The sequence below is a fragment of the Schistocerca piceifrons genome, unplaced genomic scaffold (genome assembly GCF_021461385.2).
Source record: "Schistocerca piceifrons isolate TAMUIC-IGC-003096 unplaced genomic scaffold, iqSchPice1.1 HiC_scaffold_1271, whole genome shotgun sequence".
NCBI lineage: Eukaryota > Metazoa > Arthropoda > Insecta > Orthoptera > Acrididae > Schistocerca > Schistocerca piceifrons.
The window spans coordinates 67,501-72,500 of record NW_025727093.1 but is presented as its reverse complement, the minus strand read 5'-3'; the positions used below and the strand labels follow the sequence as shown (position 1 = coordinate 72,500).

General features: G+C 54.2%; 1 non-coding gene across 1 annotated transcript in view; it reads right to left on the bottom strand.

Moving 5' to 3' along the window:
- Positions 1 to 1,248, bottom strand: part of LOC124731158 — a 1,909-nt gene extending 661 nt beyond the window's left edge. Inside the window, exon 1 of the ribosomal RNA XR_007008171.1 lies at positions 1 to 1,248. This exon is cut by the window's left edge and continues 661 nt beyond it. This is a non-coding gene — a ribosomal RNA (small subunit ribosomal RNA).
- Positions 1,249 to 5,000: the final 3,752 nt, after the last annotated feature.

Genomic DNA, 5,000 nt, shown 5'->3' with positions numbered 1-5,000 from the left:
CCGTCAATTCCTTTAAGTTTCAGCTTTGCAACCATACTTCCCCCGGAACCCAAAAGCTTTGGTTTCCCGGAGGCTGCCCGCCGAGTCATCGGAGGAACTGCGGCGGATCGCTGGCTGGCATCGTTTATGGTTAGAACTAGGGCGGTATCTGATCGCCTTCGAACCTCTAACTTTCGTTCTTGATTAATGAAAACATACTTGGCAAATGCTTTCGCTTCTGTTCGTCTTGCGACGATCCAAGAATTTCACCTCTAACGTCGCAATACGAATGCCCCCGCCTGTCCCTATTAATCATTACCTCGGGTTCCGAAAACCAACAAAATAGAACCGAGGTCCTATTCCATTATTCCATGCACACAGTATTCAGGCGGGCTTGCCTGCTTTAAGCACTCTAATTTGTTCAAAGTAAACGTGCCGGCCCACCGAGACACTCAATAAAGAGCACCCTGGTAGGATTTCAACGGGGTCCGCCTCGGGACGCACGAGCACGCACGAGGCGGTCGCACGCCTTCAGCTCGCCCCACCGGCAGGACGTCCCACGATACATGCCAGTTAAACACCGACGGGCGGTGAACCAACAGCGTGGGACACAAATCCAACTACGAGCTTTTTAACCGCAACAACTTTAATATACGCTATTGGAGCTGGAATTACCGCGGCTGCTGGCACCAGACTTGCCCTCCAATAGATACTCGTTAAAGGATTTAAAGTGTACTCATTCCGATTACGGGGCCTCGGATGAGTCCCGTATCGTTATTTTTCGTCACTACCTCCCCGTGCCGGGAGTGGGTAATTTGCGCGCCTGCTGCCTTCCTTGGATGTGGTAGCCGTTTCTCAGGCTCCCTCTCCGGAATCGAACCCTGATTCCCCGTTACCCGTTACAACCATGGTAGGCGCAGAACCTACCATCGACAGTTGATAAGGCAGACATTTGAAAGATGCGTCGCCGGTACGAGGACCGTGCGATCAGCCCAAAGTTATTCAGAGTCACCAAGGCAAACGGACCGGACGAGCCGACCGATTGGTTTTGATCTAATAAAAGCGTCCCTTCCATCTCTGGTCGGGACTCTGTTTGCATGTATTAGCTCTAGAATTACCACAGTTATCCAAGTAACGTGGGTACGATCTAAGGAACCATAACTGATTTAATGAGCCATTCGCGGTTTCACCTTAATGCGGCTTGTACTGAGACATGCATGGCTTAATCTTTGAGACAAGCATATGACTACTGGCAGGATCAACCAGGGAGCTGCGTCAACTAGAGCTGAGCAGCCGGCCGCCCGGGAGTGTGTCCCGGGGGCCCGCGCGAACACGCAAGCGTCCGCTCAATCATTCTGCAAACAGGAGGAGGCTGAGCTCCCCTGCACAATACACCTCGAAACCCTCTCAGGTCCCGGCGGCGCGCAGCGCCGTCCCAAGTACTTGGTCGGGTTCGAGAGAGGCGCAATCGCCCGGAGTTAGGCGAGTAGACGCTTTCGGTGCGACCACCCGTGCTCCCAACTGAGCTTGCCGCTGCCGACAGAGGCCCGGGAGCGTGCTGTCGTGGCATTGCCGGCGGGAGACAACACGCGCCACCTACGGTGACCGGCAGCTCCAACGCCAGCGCCACAGAAGGACAAAAGCCCCACTTGGGTGCCGAAGCGAACTCTCCCAGCACAGCGCACGCGCCAACACATCCGCACAGCTGCGATACAAACCACCAGCGAGAACCGCTGGGGCGACCGAGCAGCAGACGGCGTCGCGGCGCCGAGCGCCGGGCGGCGGCGCATCCTCAACGCACACAGTCCTCAATCGGACCAGCACACTGAAGATGTCCACCGCGCTTCGCACCGGGCCCGCGAGGACCTACTTTGGCCGCACGGCGCCGCGCGCAGGGTGCGCCGGCGCGCAGCTGCGACGCCTGCCGCGTCCGTCGGCCGGCGCGCCTGCCACTGGCCGCCCCCACCAGCCGGCTGTAGCGCGTGCGCCCACGCACCGCGCGGCCAGCACGCCGGGAGGCGCCCCCTCACCGGCCGGGGACGGTCCCACCCAGCCACCGCCGCGTATCGCTTCACACCCAGATGCCGTTCAGTTTCGTCGGCATGGTGGGTATCGCTGGAACAACCGGTTAGTACCTCAACCTATCGTCGCCATCACCGATTCACCCCTAGCGAGAACAACCGCACCACAACAGGTTACCATTTGTTCATTTGCGTAACTTCACCAGAAAACGCAGGCGTCCATCGCCATTTGCAACTTCAACGATTATTGCATGCCTGTGTCAGGTGTCACGCCACACTACGTCTGCCCACATACACGCAACAAAATGTGCACGCCTAGACAATACGTGGAAGGTGGCCCCCGTACGTATGCGATGTCCATTGCTCGAACGACTGTCAACCGGCCTCTGTAGCATGTCGCAGATATGGAACGCGGTGCACCATGCCATCACGGTGTGTGAGGAGAGACGACTAGGTCCGAATACATCAACAGACAGCTCATGCTGATCGCCATCCACGGCGTCCGTTCCTCCCACACGTCTCTATGGCGTACCACACTGCAATCCAGCTCTCATAGGGAGACGACACGTAGCTGCGTGCACAATATTTGCACTGTATGGTCCGCCGTTTTTGGGCGCAGTCGTTGTGCGGTCACACATGTGCCACGATGTATCATTCAGTACATAAGGACGAATGTGCAGTACAGATTGTGGTTCACGCGTACGACATCAGCGGACAGTTGACACAGGCCGCACCACAACGTAGCCTGAGTACGTCGCATGCGAAGGGCATTGAACATGCAAACTTCTCACCAACCAGCTTGCGAAGGCAGGGGGCAAGGTGGGGACGTGGGGAGGGGCGGCATGTACGTCCTGCTGCCATCCACATTACAGTGTACAGCAGGAGCATGTGGAAAGTGAGCAAGACTTGCAAGGTGTTTAACATGAAGCGATACACAGGGGTGCGGGCAGTGCGAGTAGCGAACTATATTGCGAGGGTTGCGGGTGGGCAACACTACAGTAATTGAACGAGTCGTATAACAATTACAGAGCAGGTTTAGGCGACAACGTGGGTTACGTTAAGGCGACAACATGGGTTAGGTTAAGGCACAACATGGGTTAGGTTAAGGCACAACATGGGTTAGGTTAAGGCACAACATGGGTTAGGTTAAGGCACAACATGGGTTAGGTTAAGGCACAACATGGGTTAGGTTAAGGCACAACATGGGTTAGGTTAAGGCACAACATGGGTTAGGTTAAGGCACAACATGGGTTAGGTTAAGGCACAACATGGGTTAGGTTGAGGCACAACATGGGTTAGGTTAAGGCACAACATGGGTTAGGTTGAGGCACAACATGGGTTAGGTTGAGGCACAACATGGGTTAGGTTGAGGCACAACATGGGTTAGGTTGAGGCACAACATGGGTTAGGTTAAGGTACAACATGGGTTAGGTTAAGGTACAACATGGGTTAGGTTAAGGTACAACATGGGTTAGGTTAAGGTACAACATGGGTTAGGTTAAGGTACAACATGGGTTAGGTTAAGGTACAACATAGGTTAGGTTAAGGTACAACATAGGTTAGGTTAAGGTACAACATAGGTTAGGTTAAGGTACAACATAGGTTAGGTTAAGGTACAACATAGGTTAGGTTAAGGTACAACATAGGTTAGGTTAAGGTACAACATAGGTTAGGTTAGGTTAGGTTAGGTTACACGTTGTTGTACGGAAAGGTGTAGGGGGGGGGGGGGGGGCGGGGGCGGCAGGTTCGTTGATAGTGATTATAGTAAGTGAATGCTTGTGACATGATCAGATTTGTCACGTCAGGATGCACCTTTGGCTTATTAGAGGCGGCGCTCCAATTCTATGCTTGTGTGAGACCTGTGTCTTTGACTCATGTCATTGTTTGTGCGCTGTGACAGGAGGTACTATTGTGATGTTGGGTGCACCGTTGTATAGGACATGTGTGGGTGTTGGTGCCTGGTCTGCGCAATGGTGGATGTCGAAAGGCTGGGATATTGTATTTTCCGCACGGACCTCCTGGTCTGGTTGTGATAGTGTGGATTGTGTAATGTGGCGGAGAAGATGCACTGGATGTTGTTCCATGCTGGTGCTTACATATTGTATGTGCGCCTGTTAGAAGCAGAGAGTGGTGCGTGATCAGAGTGTCTGGCTGACGTGTGGTTCCCATTTTGGGCAGACTCTTTCAGCATGTATACGGACAGTTGTGTATATTTGCTGTAGTTTGATGGCTCTGCATTGATTACTAATCAGCGCCGTGTGTACGGGTAATCTGGTTCCAGTCCAAAATGTTCCATCTGTGTACATTAGTGACAAAGACTCCCCCCATGCAGTGGGGCTCGGTCTGTTATAACTCTTCCGCGTAATATATTTGCCCCACGTTTTTGCGACTGCGAGTGCGAGTGCAACGCGCATGGGGACCGACATGCTGATGGCTCGGTATCGGACGCCGTACAGTGAGCAACGCGATCGCGTCTCTCGCTCGTAAGTGGTACAGGTCGCGGCTCATGTATACGGACAGCGGGAATGTCGCATATTGGAAATAACTCTTCATGAAACGCAAGTTATAGGGGTGGATTGCACTTTACGAGTGCGGGAAACGTCCGCCGTTCATCCGCTGGAGGTGCGAGTTTGGCGGTTGGGGTGGTGCACGAACGGGTGCGGGTGGCGTCATTGCCGGTCCACGGCTTCGTGCGGCAGAGCCACTGGAGATTGGGTGCTATGGTCGACAGAGGCTGCAGCCTTTGTGGGTGGCGTCGAAAGGCGGCCACTGTGGCGCCATCGCTGTCTTAGTCGGCTTGGCGTCTCATAGATGGCGGTAGCGTCGTTGCAGGAGGTCATGTTGCGGGAGACCTACAGATGGCGGTATGTTTTGTGGTGCGGACGTAGTGTTGTCAGATGCGCATAGATGGCGGTATTGCATGTGGTGTCGCCCTATTTTCATAGATGGCGATACTGTTTTGCCGGCATGGGTGGCGTAGTTCCGTCGGATCCCTGTAGG